General features: G+C 39.0%; 1 pseudogene; it reads right to left on the bottom strand.

Annotated features, from left to right (window-relative positions):
• Positions 1-11,947: 11,947 nt before the first annotated feature.
• On the bottom strand, positions 11,948-12,074 carry LOC140627638 (thymosin beta-4-like; annotated as a pseudogene).
• Between the last annotated feature and the right edge of the window lie 5,160 nt (positions 12,075-17,234).

The raw sequence follows: 17,234 nt of genomic DNA, 5'->3' as shown, positions 1-17,234 counted from the left end.
CATAGTAGAAAGAAGCTGAGCATCTGTCTTCACTGTGTATAATTGATTGGTGACAGTATCTGCAATAACTAAAACTGCCGAACATGTTTTATACTTTATTAAATTCCTGTAGTTGCTATAACAAGTCACCACACACTTGGTGATTTAAAACAAAATACATTTATTTTGTTCACATATCTATAGATCAGAAATCCAAAATCACTCTCTCTGGGCCAAAAGTAAGGCATCAGTAGGGCCATGCTCTGTCTGGAGCCTCTAGGAAAGAATCCAGTACTTTCCTTTTCCAGTTCTGGTAGCTACCAGCATCCCTTGACTTGTGGCTACATCACCCCAATCTTTCCATCCCTGGTCACGTGGCATTGTGAGCATTTTCTCTGATTCCCACTTATAAGGATACATGGGATTGTATTTTAGGGCCCACCTAGATAGTCCAGGAAAATCTCCCCATCTCAAAATCCCTAACTTAATCATATTTGCGGTGTCCTTTTCTGCCATATATGATTACAAACATAGCTTCAGGGGGTTCAGATGTGGATCACTTTTAGGTGCCATTATTTAGCTTACCACAGACTCCAAGGTGCTTTCTCCTCAAGCCCTCTGCTGGTTCCCTTCTACCTGAGAAATGAAGCCATTCAAACTTTGTGGATTTTGTGTATTTTCTGTGTTTATGGTCTGTTTGCTTCCTGTTATATGTTTGAATGGCCACTGCAGGGCCCTGAGCACTCGGTAGCCTGGGAATTTGGGCATTTTTATAAGAAATTTCCTTTCTTGGGCAGCCCGGGTGGCTCAGCGGTTTAGCGCCTGCCTTCAGCCCAGGGCGTGATCCTGGAGACCCGGGATCAAGTCCCACGTCAGGCTCCCGGCACGGAGCCTGCTTCTCCCTCTGCCTATGTTCTGCCTCCCTCTCTCTCTCTGTGTCTGTCATGAATTAATAAATAATTTTTTTAATAAATAAAATCTTTTTTTTTTTAAGAAATTTCCTTTCTTTGGCCGTATGGATCTGGGTCTCACTGGGGTGGAATTTGAAGGAGCTGAAAGGTTTGTTTCTCTGAAGAAACTGGACAATTGCTAGCCTGCGACTTCCTGCACCTTCCTGAGTCCCATGCCCTATCTCTTTGATTCAACTCCTTCCTGTTAGTAACCACTTCTGAAGCATAGCCCAATAGCCCACTCTGTGCCATGCACTAAGGCTACTATGCTGAGGAGATAGATGAAAGATAGATAGATAGATAGATAGATAGATAGATAGATAGATAAAATAGATAGATAGATAATAGAATCAACAGGGGGAGAGAGAGAGTCAGCATGATGCTAATCCAGAATGCTGAGTATGATATAAGGAATCTTAAGGTATTATGACCCCACAGAGGAGAGACCCCCTGACCCAGAAGGAAAGTGTGTGCAGGTGATCAAAAATGCCTGAGAGGCCTCAAATAGAATGGGTATCTCACTTGCCATGATTCTCCCTGCTCTGAGATGCTCCAGGGAATAATACAAGTATAGACACTTGAAGTGGAATCCTGGCTTTCTCATTAGATTGTTGCATGACTTGGCCAGATTATTCTATCTTCTGAACCTCAATTTCCTCTTGTGCTAAAATTGAGAAGGGAACACTTACTAATAATAGCTATATTATCAGGCTGTTGTGAGGATTCAGTGAACAGTATATGTGAAGGGCTTTAGTAAATATAAAAAGTCATAACCTGTTCTAGTTGTTATTCTTAGTTCACAGTCTTTTCCTTCCTTCCTTCCTTCCCATTCTCCATCTTCCTTCAGGCTATTTAATGCTAATCTTTTGTTTTAGCTAATTCATTCCTGATTCTTTCATTGTTTCCTGACTCATTTCTTGCTCTACACACAACAGGGAACAATTTGTTTCTCACTTATTTTTCTGCTTTCAATCAATCTCTTGCCATTCATACATTATTAACATTTGCAAACAACCACATTTATAGAGAAGTACTACTTCAAAGGGGGTTATCGGCCTTCCAAATTTATGACCAGTCTAGATAAAGATTTTCTCTTGGGTTCCAGCCATTCATGCAGTCATCCAATACTATGTACCAGGTACTGAGTTAAGCACTATGGGTACAAGTGAGAATAAGAGAGTCATGGTCTCTGGCCTCAGGGAGCTCATAGACTAGTGAAGGAGTCAGATGAGAAAACAAGTGATTGAAGTTTAGTGTGAAGGGTGCTGTTAGAAGAAAGCACAAAGTCTTGTGGAAGCAAATTAAAAGGCAGCGGAACTCAGACTCAATGGGTAGGGGCAAGAGAAAGGGGGGGAGAGAATTTTCTGAGCAGAAGGAATGGCCTCTATTCTGGAGGAATTGAAAGAAGTTTAGTATGAGAGGAGTGTGGAGTGTGAGGAGTGGGCTGGTGGGTGGTGACCAATTGAAGATGGGCAGGAGCGAGTAGAAGCAGCCTGATTGTAAGGGTCCATATTCAAAGGCATATTTTGACTTTAATTCAAGGGAAACATGAAGCCATTAAGGAGTTTTCAAGGTTATATATCATATCTACATTAAAAAAATCCCTTTCACTGTTTTATAGAGAAGAGATTGAAAGGAAGCAAGAATTAGATGCAAGGGGACCAGTTAGGAGGCCCATGCAGGGAACCAGATGAAAGAATATGGTGACCCAGATAGGATAATGGCAGTGGGGCAAGAGCAAATTAGAGCAAGGCAAGGGAAATTTCGGTGGTAGGATCAACAGGATCTGCTGGGTGATCATTAGATATTGAGGCTAAGGGGCATCTGGGTGGCTCAGTCAGTTAAGTGTCTGCCTTCAGCTCAGGTCATGGTCCTGGAGTCCTGGGATCGAGCCCCACATTGGCTCTCTGCTCAGCAGGGAGTCTGCTTCTCCTTCTCCCTCTGCCCTTTCCCCTCACCTGTGCTCGCTCTCTTTCTCTCTCTCTCTCTCTCTCTCAAAATAAGTTGATAAAATCTTTTTAAAAAGATATCATGGCTAAGAAGGAGGAAGGAGTCAGAGTTCCCAGATATTTGATCCAAGCACCTAGGTGTACAACAATGCCACGCACTGGGATGGGGAGCACTGGAGAAAGGGCAGGTGCAAAGTAGAAAAAGTAATTAGAGTTTTGGACATATTGATTTAAAGTGTCTGTAAAACATCCAAACAAGGGGATCCCTGGGTGGTGCAGCGGTTTGGCGCCTGCCTTTGGCCCAGGGCATGATCCTGGAGACCCGGGATCGAATCCCACATCAGGCTCCCGGTGCATGGAGCCTGCTTCTCCCTCTGCCTATGTCTCTGCCTCTCTCTCTCTCTCTCTCTCTGTGACTATCATAAATAAATAAAAATTAAAAAAAAAACATCCAAACAAGTTTGTGGATATATAGAACTAAAGATCAGGCAAGAGAGTTGTGGCATCATCTGAATAGGGCTGGTCATTGAAGCCATGCAGGTGAACAGGATGGCCCAAGGAGAGTATATAGAGAGAAATGAGGAAATGGGCTGAGGACAGAGTCTTCAGGAGCCCCAGTCTTTAAAGAATGAGGCAAAAAATAAGAGCATAGAAACTGCTTCATGGTAAATACATAATAAATGTTGCTGCATGAATGAAAGGAGACTGAGAAGAATAGGCTAGAGATAACTAACCCTCTTTAGGATGGGGAAAAAGAGAGACAAGGCTTCAGAAGGGAGGCCAGACTTGAGCTAAATTGGGAAGGATAACAAGGAGTTCACCAGGAAGATAAGGGAGAAAATTTTCATTTCAAGAAGAGTAAAGAACATGTTCAAAGGTACAAAAAACATAAAAAGTCATGGCCTTTGCAAATGGATTCCTCCAGATTCCACTCGTATCTTTTCCCCTTCTGACCTGGTTGTGTATATTTAATAAATCTTAACATCCTTAACAAATACTTATAATAAATCTTAGCCATGAGTGTGAAAAGAAGTCATGTTGTACTCAATGAAGATTTTCTGATCTATGGTAATAGGTGTCTTACTTTTCTTTTAGACCTGTACTCGTGGCTCTCTCCATAACCAAAAGAACCTGGATTTTCAAGATAGTAAATACACTTGATTCTGTGCCCCAACTGAATGGTAGAGATTGCTTACAGTGATATGCTGAAAAGGAGTCTGAGGCTGCAAGTGGACTTAGTGGTAGAGTGCCATGATTGATTAGTGATGTCTGCCATGGATGAAGGATAAAGAAGTTGTAGTACGTGTGCCTTTTAAAAAGATTTTATTCATTTATTCATGAGAGACACAGAGAGAGAGGCAGAGGGCTGGGAAGGCAGGGGCCACCTTCCAGGAATTTAAGGTAGTAACAGTCTCCTTTGGCCACTTGTCAGAGACTGATCTGGAGTTTTCTATAGACCCAGAGGTGGGGAAAGATTGGCCACTGAAGGAAACTCCCAGCTAGGATTATGGGTGTCTGGGTGACTTGGCACATAAAGTCCTCATTCTACTTTGTCAGTCATGGCATTATTATTCCCTGGCCACATCCTCAGAGAAGGTCAAGGTATAAATAAGTATTTTCAAGACCTTGCTTTGGCAAAAAATGCAACAAGCTTTGATGCTATTGTTTAGAGGAGAGATGTGAAGAGGTAAGAAAATAGCTATAACTTTACAATAATTGTAGTTAATTATATTTTCAAAACAATTTAATGAATTTAATACAGCTAATAAAATTACATTTCCTTATTCTACTCAGATCCTGGTGAAGAAGTTCAAATTTTTCAAATTTTTCAAATAAAATAATTAAGGACATTATGGTAGTTTTTTTTTTTTTAAGAAATTCATTCTCTTCTGTCTTCTAGAATGCCCCTCAGCCCCAGTTTCACCCTTATTCCTCAAAGATGAGTTACTATGGAGAAATCTTTTCGGATCCCTCCTAGCACCCAGAGTACTCTGTTAATACCTTTTATGGCAGGTACCCTTGAAAAGCACTATGAGTTATAAATGCCTGCTCTTGGGGCACCTGGGTGGCTAAGTTGGTTAAGTATCTGCCTTCACCTCAGGTCATGATCCCCGGGTCCTGGGATCAAGCCCCACATTGGGCTTCCTGCTCGACAGGGAGTCTGCTTCTCCCTCCCCCTACTCACCCTCTATCTCTCAAATAAATAAATAAAATCTTAAAAAAAATAAAATAAATGTCTGCTCTTCCCATTAGATGGGCACTACCATTAGTACTGATATAGATTTAAATATCTACCCCACCACCAATCAATTGCATGCCTTCCAGCTAGTTATTTAATTTCTCTGAGCTTCAGTGTTTCCTTCTGTAAAAGGATAACATTATTTATCTCATAGGGTTGTTGCAAAGATTAAATAAGATAATATAAGAAATCTTCTGCACACTGCCTGGCACAAATGGGTCTTTGAAAAATGTTAGTTGCCTCCTTTTCCCCCTTCTTTGAGGAAGGAACTTTTTATTTCTGGGTCTCCAATACAGGGTTTGGCACACAGTGTGCCTCAAATGTTTATCAAGTTGAACTGTCAAAGAACCATGGTCTTATTGGAAGATGATATTAAACAAAGGATCAGTTACAATGACATGGTATAAAACATGGTAAACAGAAGTGGAAGCGAGCACAAATCCATTAGCAAAGTTTAACATAAGCCATATCCAACTCATCAATTTCTGTCTTTACTGGTTCAGTACTGTGGCTTTAAAAAAAGGATCTTATTTATTTATTTATTTATTTATTTATTTATTTATTTATTTATTTGACAAAGAGAGAAAGAGCAAGAACATACAGGGAGAGGCACAAGCAGACTCCCCACTAAGCAGGGAGCCTGATGCAGGACTCGATCATGAGAGCCAAAGGCCACCCAAGCACCCCATGCTATGGCTTTTATTCACTTTTTTGTTCACATTGTACTACTGGAATACTTGTGTCTTAGCTATTGTCATATTATGATAAAATTATATATTTATACTTTCTCTCCCCCAGCTGAATTATAAATCCCTCAGGTATAGAGAATGTGCTTTATGCATCATTGTGTCTCTTATACCTAGAATAGGCACATTTTTTTTAAACAGTTGAGCTGTTTCACTTACTTCAACATACCTACCTTTGGTGACAAACTTCTCCCGAATATGCATTTTGTCTTTTCAACCAAATTGAAAGTTCTTTCAAGGTTGGAAGCCGTGTTTCTCCTATAAGGCCTAGTACAGAGTCAGACCCACAGTGGGTATTAATTGTGTATTTAGTTGACCAATGCATATTCTCTCACAATAGGCAGATGTCATTTCACATGATAAAGAACATTTCTGTATGAATTTAAGATATACAAGATTCTGATATGGCCCATTAATGTCATGCCATATCAGATAAAATTTGATTCCAATACAACCAAAGAACAAACACAGTTTTCTTTCTTCTGAGGAAAGAGAAAGAAAATGATATTACAGTTTTTATAAAAATAAAAAAGCAACAGATCGCCCCAAATTCTTTTATTTATTTATTTATTTTATTTATTTATGATAGTCACACAGAGAGAGAGAGAGAGGCAGAGACACAGGCAGAGGGAGAAGCAGGCTCCATCCACCGGGAGCCGACGTGGGATTCAATCCCGGGTCTCCAGGATCGCGCCCTGGGCCAAAGGCAGGCGCCAAACCGCTGCGCCACCCAGGGATCCCTTGCCCAAAATTCTACTGTCCATAAATAATCAGTGTTAATATTTTGTGAACATTATTTCAGGTATCTCTCTATGTGCATATTCAGAAAAGAGATGGATGGATGGCCAGATAAAAATGATTGTATGAAAATAGGATCATAGTGTGCAGGACAGTTTTATTAAAAATATTCAATCTAATTTTACTTGAATCTAATAGAAGACTAAAATGAAACCAAAGGAATTGCTGACCTTTGGATAAATATTATTTCACCTCAAGAGATATTGACTTCACACTAGGAAGATAAGATTATCACTGTTATACCTCCTCTCATCTCTCTTCTCCAACCTCCAGATTTTTATTAGTTATATCATTACTCTGTCAATGTTATTAACTGTTACATCTTGCTTTGCCACCAGCATTACCTCCATTATTTACAGGGTGTATATGTAGTATAAATACTTACTTAAATGAATTCAATGCTCCACCTGTGTTCTTCTATCATGGTTTATCTGTTGCTTAATTTTTTTAATTTCATTTTTTTTCTTGGTTGGCTAGATTTTGTAGAAGGTTTTGTGAGTGCTGCATTCCCTGAGTTCTACATGTTGCCCTTTTATTTGAAAAGGTAGTTGGCTGGGTATGATATCTTTGAGTCTCAAAGTTTCTTTCAACATTTTATAGGCCTACTTTATTGTTTTTTGGTATTGAATGTCACTGTGAAGTCTGAAGCCAGGCTGATTTTTCTTTTATATAAATATCTTGCTTTTTTCTGTCTATACACCTGAAGAATCATTTCTTTATCCTTGATGTTCAATCATTTCTTTCTTTCTTTCTTTCTTTCTTTCTTTCTTTCTTTCTTTCTTCCTTCCTTCCTTCCTTCCTTCCTTCCTTCCTTCCTTCCTTCCTTCTTTCTTTCTTTCCTTCTTTCCTGGAGCACAGTATGTCTTTTCTGTCTACAGATTTGGTTCTTCTATTATTTCAGAGAAATTATTCTCTATTATATTCCTAAATACCTTTTCTGTACATTTCTTTAATTCAGCATAGAAATTAGGAACCCTGGCCTGCCTAGATAGATTTTCTTCATTTTCTTTCTTTCTTTTTTAAGATTTAATTATTTATTCATGAGAGAGAGAGAGAGAGAGAGGCAGAGACACAGGCAGAGGGAGAAGCAGTCTCCATGCAGGGATCCCAGCATGGGACTGGATTCCAGGTCTCTAGGATCAGGCCCCGGGCCGAAGATGGCGCTAAATGGCTGGGCCACCGGAGCTGCCCAGATTGTCTTCATTTTCTATGACTTTTATCCTATAAGTGAATTAATCCCTTTGTCCTTTAGCTTTGATTCACTATGATTATCACAATACTTCCTTTCATATCAGTGATTCTATTTTTAGGTATGGCTATTTTGAGCTACATTGTTTCTAATTCATTTATTAGTTCTAAAGTAGTATTGTTTTCTCTCTTACTATGTTTCTTTTTTAAAGATTTATTTGTTTTTTAGAGAGAGAGAGCACAAGCAGGGGTAGGGGCAGAGGGAGAAGGAGAGAGAGAATCTCAAGCAGACTCCCCACTGAGTTTGAAGCTCCCGTTTTATTGAGTTCTAACATGCAAAATACTCAGAATTTTTTGTGTTTTTTGGTTATGTTTTCTTCCATGTGTTTTTATTTTAATTGAACTTTTTATGAAACTCATTGTAGTTTCACATGCACTTGTAAGAAATAATACAGGGAGATCCTGTGCACTCTTTAGCGATTTATCCCAAAGGTAACATTTTGTATCTTACGGTACAAATCACAACCAGGATATTGACATTGATACGATTAGTCCATTTTATTCAGATTTCCCCATTTTTACTTATATTCATTTGTGTGTGTATACCTTTATGCAATTTATTGCATGTGTAAGTTTGTGTATCCACCACCATAGTCAGGATATAGAATAGTTCCAACATCAAAAGGATCCCTTGTGTTGCCTTTTTATAACCACACTCTCCCTCCTGACCTTCATTATCCCTAACTTCTGGAAACCACTAATTTATTCTCCATTTCTATAACTTTGTAATTTTGAGAATGTTTTATAAATGGAATTATATATATGTGACCTTTAAGGATTGGGTTTTTTCATTTAGCATGATTACCTGCAGATCTATCCGAGTTATTGTGTATACCAACAGTTTGTTCCTTTTATTGTTAAGTAGTATTTCATAGCAGGGGTCTACCATAGTTTGTTTAACCATTTGCCCATTGAAGTACATCTGGGTTGTTTCTACTTTGGAGCTATATGAAGAAAACTACTATGGAACATTTGCGCACAGGTCTTTGTGTGAATATGTTTTCATTTCTCTGGGATAAATGCCCAAGACTGCAATTGCTACTCCATATGGATTTAATCTCTTGTTTGCATGCTATATTTCTTCCCTTTTCTTCCTTTGTTGTAGTGGTATATTGGCATGGTAGCCATGTCATTTCTTTTCCCTTGCTTGTACTTTCATGATTTTGCCAGGGCTTCTATTTGCTTTGATATAATTTAATTGAGTCTTCCATGACAACCCTCCCAGTGTATCTAGGACCTTTTCACATACCTTTCCAAGATCTTGTTTGGAAGCAGAATGTTCTGTCCATTATTCTGTACCCTTCAGGTAAATTATGGAAAGGGGAAACTCAGCTAAAGTTGTGCCTTTCTTGCTGAGGGGCCTGGACTCTGATCGTTATCTTCTGATGTTTTATTGAATGTCTATACATGGCCCATTTAACCTGCCAGGAGTATATTCCACTCCCAAAGCTTTGGCTCAACACTCTTAAGATATAGGGAAGAAGGGAACCTCTAGAGAATGGCAAACTCTGATAGTACCCTCTTCCTTGGCTGAAATCCTACAGTAACATGCAGAAGTTCTTGAAGGTATGTTCTGGACTTTTCCTCAAATGCTGTGTTCCTCAACCCTTTCATCTGCCCATTTCAAAATACTGTTGATTACTTGCCAAATTGGTGGGGTTTAGTGATGACTTACAAGATTTTGTCGACTTGCTTTTTCCCTAAGTGCAGTTTCTGGGGGTTGGAACAGTTAGGAATATTTTAGCACTGTCCCAAGATCTTCAGTTTTCTTCCTTGGCTGCCACTTTTGGAAATTTACATTTTGAAGTTTTACTCATTTTTTGAAGTTTGTTTATTGTTGCTGAAATTGTTAGTGTTTTTTAAAATCATGACTTATCTTTTTTCATTTTATTAGGTATTTGGCAGCAGTGATAAGAGATTGAGTAAGAGTCTGTAGGTCAACATTATTCTATCAACTTTCCCAGAAAATTTCAGATGGTGTTTTTTTTAACTCCTCTTTTGTGCTAGAGGGCCTCAGTCTGGAGAAGAACAGCACATTTGGGAAAGCAAGGAAGCATGACAGAGTTAGGCAGTCACTGCAACCAGAACTAGGAAGAGAGAACATAAGTTAGGAAGAGTTGGCATGGCACACTCAAACATGGAACTAACCTGGGATCCCTAAGTGTATATGAGCCTTCCTTTTCTTCACTCTCTTTACCCAACTCTTTCCAAGTTCTGTCAATTTGCCTCAAGATTTTTCTCATGGGTGTCCCTTCTCCATCTTATTGTCATTGCATTTTGTCAAACTTCATGTTTCTCCTGGATTTCTGCAACATCATCCTAACAGGGCTGCATGCCTCTAATTTCTTTCCCATGCAGGGTATCCTTCCCATACCGCCATTGAGTCAGTGTTCCCAAAACACTACTTTGTGTATACTGTCTCCATTCAAAGGCCATCAGAGACTTCCCAATTGCCAAAAAAATTTCAAACTTATTAATATTGATATGTCTAAAAGCAGCTGACATCTATATATTTCCTTAATGCTAAGAACTTTCTAGTTGATTTTTACATGAGTGATTTAATCTTCAAAACTTTGAGGTAGTTGTAATTATCTTCATTTTGCATATGAGAAAACTGAGGTAAGGGAGATCCATAATTTTCCTAAAGTCACACTGCTAGTAAGCTGAAGAAATGGGATTCAAGGGCTAGCAACGTGGATCCAAAGTTCATGCTCTTTAACCACCTCCCAAAAAACAAAAACAAAAACAAAACTATCTCACAATATTGCCCCCCTACAAGTCCCTTCATTGTCTGATATTCTAATGATCTTTGTAGCCTTATCACTGTCTGATTACCACCCATACATGAACTTTCTGAACTTGCTATTCCCTGAACTAACCATATTCTTTTACACCTCTGTCCCTTTTCACATGCTGTTCTCTCCATGGACCACTCTCATTATACCCTACTAAGTCTACTTGGTAAACTCCCATTTATATTTTTTTCTTCTGCTATTTTTGCTAAAGTACAAATCTAATTTTGCAAAAACTGGTTTGCCCTTCGATGAGCACTCATTGCCTCCAGGATACACCCAGCCTTCTCAGTACAGTAGATAAGGCCCTACAAGATCCAGGCCCTGTCTATCACACAACTGTCACCTTTTCATTTTTCACTTCACACCTCAAACTCCACCCATACCAAACTACTTCAACTTTCCTAACCACACCATTCTGTTCTATGCCTCTGTGCTTTTTGTCCATGTTCTTCCTTCTGATTGGAACCCCCTGTCCACATGAAAGACTCCTACATTCGCTTCAAGACTCAGTACAATCATCCTCTCTGTGAAGCCTTCCCTTCCCTACCACACATGCACTCTTTTATTTTCTTTTTTTCTTCTCCCTTTTACCTTCTTTAAGCAGAATTGGCTATTCCATTCTCAGTGTCACCCATGCACCTTGTACATTCCTTCTATTGTAGCATTTATCACACCATTGCACAATTTTTTTGCACAATTATTTTTTATACAGCAGCCTCCTTTATTAACTTTCTTGAGGAGAATGCAGTATTTTTATTTTTTTAAGTTTATTCTAACTTGTACCTGGCACATAATAGGCATTCCCAAAATATTTGTTGAATGAATGAATCTTTTTCTTCAGGTTTTAAAACTTTTTATTTGCATATTTTAAAAATTGTGCATTCTAATAATTAAAATCATTCTAACAAAAAAAATGACACTCTAATTAAACTACATTTTACAGCCTGCAGAACACCATGAACCATCTTGGTTTTTACTCTAGATTTCACTGTCATCCCACCCAGCTTCTTCCTTCACCAATATGCAAGTTCTTTTCCTTCTCTGCCAGCCAAACAGGTAGATGAGAGAGAAGGTATGGCTTGCATTGTCAGTAGTTCTTGATCCTTCAATGTGAAAAGGGGAAGCACAGTCATTTAAACTTGATTCAGCATCTTTGCATTTTGCAAAATTCAACAGCTAAAGAAGTAAAATAAGAAGGCAATGCTTGTGGAATGTACAGTGCATATAGGCAGTGCATGCCTCATTAGGATTCGCCTGCTTGCTTCTCCTGTTCAGTTGTTTCTTTTGAAGGCAGTGGATTTTTCTCTTGCATTTCTGTCATCTTCAATTTCAACTTTCTCAATCTCAGCCATATTGGGTTTGTCAGACATGGTTGCAGAGGAAGCAGAGCAAGGCTGGCAAGCTAGTGATGCCTGGTCTGTGCAGTGGCCACCGCCAAGTCATGAATGAATCTTAATAATATCCAGTGCCTACCACAGTTCTAGGACACAATAGGTGCTCAATAAATAGCTGTTTAATTAACAAATAAAAAAAAATTAACAAATAAATGTTTATGCTCTTTCTTTCCCTGTTATGTTTTCCTTCCAGATATTCTCCTATTTCTTCAAACAAATCCTTTAATGGGAGCTTCCAGTGTCTCAGAGCCAGCTTGTGGGTTTATTTTTTAGAGCCAAGGGTGACCTTGAAGAGAACAGCATGACCTAAGGAAGCATGGCTAGGGAATAGGGGCTGGGTCAAGCTGGGAGGAGTGGAGAAAGGTAGAATATTTGACAGGCCTAATAGGCTTCAGTGTATGAAGGTAGCTCTGTAGATATGGCTGAGTCTTTTTGGGGCAATGATTCTCAAACTTGAGTGGCCATCAGAATTATTAGAAAATAATTTTCCATAGATCTAGACATGTCTTGTAAATAGAGGCACTGACTGACTGCTTGTGCTCCAGACATTCTTTCTAAGGGTGTTAACACAGTGATTGTATCCCCTTCCAGAACAAATGACAAGGTTTTTTTCCTGTCACATATAATAAAGAAAATCTCTCCTTCTAGAATTAAGATCAGGCATACTTATTACCCATTATAAAAAAGATTAGGTTCTCTAAGCTTGATGTTCTCTTTTGTAACACAACTATGTTCTTGCATCACTTGGTCCTTCTTATACCATCCTGTGAGAATTAAGGTGTGGGAAACTGACACACATGCTGATACTCTGGCTGCAGGTATTGCTGAGTGATAATAATAACTACATAATAATAATAATAACAATAATAACAATAAACTCCTGTTTCTGACACAGGAATTTCATGTGTTCTCTCAGCATCCACAAAACCGTGATAAGCTAACTTGGTAACTTACAAGTAGAGTAAAATCTTACAGTTCTTGACAAGAATCACTAGAAGAACTTGTTTAAAATTCAGGTTCTTGGTTTTCCTCTAGTTATGATTTGATGGTTCTAGAATGAGGCCCAGAAATATGCACTTTGGATAAATGATTCTGATGTTAGAGGTCCTTAGACCTTCCTTGAGAAACATTGTTATCAGGATTATGCTAATATGTAGTCTACAGATTTAGCTATAGACAGAAGATAACAATTTCTTCTTGCATACATAGAGGTAATCCTAGATTAGCACAGGAGCTCCTTTGGTAATTATTCTGGTTCAAAAGAAACTTAAGATAGAAAATGTCTGCTCACTATAAGCAATATATAAGAGAAAGTTAATGTACTGGCTAGAGTAAAGTTGAAAGAAATAGAAATGCAAGTATAAACTTGTACCTCTGTCACTTAACTCAATTGTTTAATCACTGTCAAAATTGAACTTGAGCTTTTCTTTCTCTTCTGAGAAAAAGTGGGAAACGGTTTTTCACACTTACCTCTATTAGACTGATAATTTCATTCTGAGTTTCGAAAAATGTTTAATGAACACCTATTATCTGTTGAGCACTATTTTAGGAGTCAAAAATACAGTGATAAATGAGGCAGGACACAGAAACTGATCTCATAGACAAATACCTCACATATTTTCAAATGATGAAGAAACCAAAATAGAGTAATGGGATAAAGAATAACATAGTGAGTCATTGGTGAATGTTGAGGGACATTTTAGCTACAATGATCAGAAAAGGACTTTCTGAAGAAGTAACATTTGAACTTAAATCTGATTAAAGGAGACATGTAATGCTAGCTGTCAGTGTCTGCCTACTAGAGAATTACCCATTTGTAGGAACTGAAGCTCTTTAGCCTTCATGGTCAGCTCATACATCTCCTGCCAAACCCAAATACATATAAGGAACTTCTCACTGGTGGCTTAAATTTGAAATAAGTTTGCTGCCTGAGGGATTGAAGATGGCAGCAGAATAGAAGGATCCTAGGCTCTCCTTGACCCATGAATACAACTAGACAATTATTGAATCATCCTAAATATCTCAAAAATTGACCATAAGACTGGCTAAAGAAACTCCACAACTAAAGCTAGAGAAAAGGCCACATCAAAGAAGTTAGGAAGTATGGAGATGTGCTTTGGGACAGAAGCAGATCATGGCTGCTATAGTGGAGAGGGAGCCTTAGTCATGGAGAAGGGCAAGAGACAGACTAGCACATATGAGAATCAGGGAAACCTTATCCCCATATCATTTGGCTTGGAAAATAAGAGGGGCCAAATTTTATGATGTCTGGCAGCCAGCAGAGCTTAAAGCCTAGAGTTTTAAAGGTCAGAGAGCTTGACTGGAATAGAGCCTAGCAGGCATTGTACTGCTCTTGGAAAGAAGGCAGGCAAACAATCATAAACATATAATGTGGAAACAGCAATCTGAAGAGTGCCTGGGGAACAGAGTGGGGAGGTTATTTGCTCATTTCAGAGCTGTCCCAGACAAGCAATGTTCACAGAGAAATCTCTCTGGGAGCAAAGAAACAAGCAGGCTCCATTTCCCTCCCCAATTCCACAGCATAAGCACAGAGCCATCTACTGGAACCAGTGCAGCACTGACACTTGCTACCTAACTTGCTTACACCAAGACCCACCCCCACAAACACTGCTTCCCAGTCATGCTTGCCTCAGTCCCAGCATGACAGGCTCCCTCCCCCAGAAGACTGTCCTAAAGCCCTGCTCACACTCATCCCCTGACATGGGAGTTTTGTGGAACCTCGGGTCCAGTGGTGGTAGCAACAGGTCTCATTTCACAAACATACCAGAGCACATCTAGTTAAGATGCACTACATTCAGGGCAGGGACCAAACACTGCCCACAACAGGCGAAGAGAGCCTCTGTTGACACCTGGTCTGAAGGATAAAACAGCCAGGACAAAATACCAGAGCACATTCAGCACACTTTGAAGACATTCTGGAAGCAACAGATCCTGAGGAAAAGGAGACAATATGTGGCAGGACACTACAAGACCTGCTCTTCATAAGGTCATTACACTCAGGTACAAGAGATGTAGGTGATGTTCCTAACACAGAGAAAACAGGCACAAAGACTTAGATAAAATTAGAAAACAGAAAAAATTATCCCAAATGACAGGACAAGGCATGGCCAGAGATCTAAGTGAAAGAGATAAAAGTAACATGCCTGATGGAATATTTAAAACAATGATCATAACCATACTCACTGGACTTGAGAAGAGTAGAAGACATGAGTGAGATCCTTTTTTTTTTTAATTTATTTTATTTATTTATGATAGGCACACAGTGAGAGAGAGAGGCAGAGACATAGGCAGAGGGAGAAGCAGGCTCCATGCACCAGGAGCCCGATGTGGGATTCAATCCCGGGTCTCCAGGATCACGCCCTGGGCCAAAGGCAGGCGCCAAACCACTGCGCCACCCAGGGATCCCCCCCCTTTTTTTTTTTAAAGAGAATGCATTTACAGTATTCTACTGTATGCATTTATTTTTTTTAAGATTTTATTTATTTATTCATGAGAGACACACGCACAGAGAGAGGCAGAGACACAGGCAGAGGGAGAAGCAGGCTCCATGCAAGGAGCCCGATGTGGGACTCGATCCTGGGTCTCCAAGATCACACCCGGGGCTGCAGGTGGCACTAAACCACTGCGCCACTGGGGCTGCCCCATGAGTGAGATCCTTATCAGAGATGAGGAATAACATAGAGATATAGGGCTCCATAAATGAAATGAGAAACATATTTGATGGAAGGACCAGCAGGTTGGAAGAAGTAGGGGAATGAATTAATGATGTAGAAGACAAAATAATGGAAAGTAATCAAGCTAAACAAAAGAGAGAAAGAATTAAACAACATGAGAATAGACTTAGGGATGTCAGAAACTCCATCAAACATTTGTATTATAGAAGTTCCAGAAGAAAGGGGGCAAAAAGTTTATTTCAGGAACTATTAGATGAAAATATCTATAATGTAGGAAAGGAAAGAGACATCCAGATACAGGAAACACAAATAACTCCCATCAATATTAACAAAAGCAGATCCACACCAATCATATTCTAATGAAATTAGCAAAATATAATGATAAAGAAAAAAATTTATTTTATTTTTTTTAATTTTATTTATGATAGGCACACAGTGAGAGAGAGAGAGAGGCAGAGACACAGGCAGAGGGAGAAGCAGGCTCCATGCACCGGGAGCCCGACGTGGGATTCAATCCCGGGTCTCCAGGATCACGCCCTGGGCCAAAGGCAGGCGCTAAACCGCTGCGCCACCCAGGGATCCCAAGAAAAAACTTTAAAAAGAGCAAGAAAAAGAAGACAGTAATATACAAGTGAAACCCCATAAGGCTAGCAGTAGATTGTTCAGCAGAAACTTTGCAAGACAGAAGAGAGTGGTACTATATATTCAGCATGCTGAATGGGAAAAACCTGCAGCCAAGAACACTATCTAGCAAGGCTATTATTCAGAATACAAGGAGAAATGTTTCCCAGATAAACAAAAACTAAGGAGTTCATGACCACTAAAGTAGCTCTACAAGAAATGTTAAAGGGAAGTCTTTGAGTGGAAGGGAGAGACCAAAATTGACAGTATAAAGATAAGAAACATAAAAGCAGTAAAAATTAATATTTCTATTTAAAAAATCTCTCAAAGAACTCATCAAGAAAGGATATAAAATATAATGACATATACCCAAAATGTGGGGAGGAGAGGAGAAAAGAATGGGTTCAAACTTAAACAACCATCAATTTAATATAGCCTGATATTTGCAGAAGAGGTTATATATAAACCTAATATTAACCAAATATTAAAAACCACTAATAAATATGCAAAGAATAAAGAGAGAGAAATCCAAATACATCACTAAAGAAAATCAGAGAGGAAGACAAGAAAAGATCAAAGAAAATCTTCAGAAACAACCACAAAACAAGTAACAAAATGGTAATAAATCTATACCAATAAATACATTGACTGCAAATAGATAAATATAAAAAGATATAGAGTATCAGAATGGATTTTAAAAATGAGACCCATCTATATATTGCCTGCAAGAGACTCATTTTAGACCTAAAGACAAGTGAAAACTGAGAGTGAGGGGATTGGAAAATCATTATCATACAAATGAATGTCAAAAGAAACCTAG

This window comes from Canis lupus, chromosome X, assembly GCF_048164855.1.
Source record: "Canis lupus baileyi chromosome X, mCanLup2.hap1, whole genome shotgun sequence".
Taxonomy (NCBI): Eukaryota; Metazoa; Chordata; class Mammalia; order Carnivora; family Canidae; genus Canis; species Canis lupus.
The sequence above is the reverse complement of the archived record's forward strand: the minus strand, read 5'-3'. Positions and strand labels throughout refer to the sequence as shown.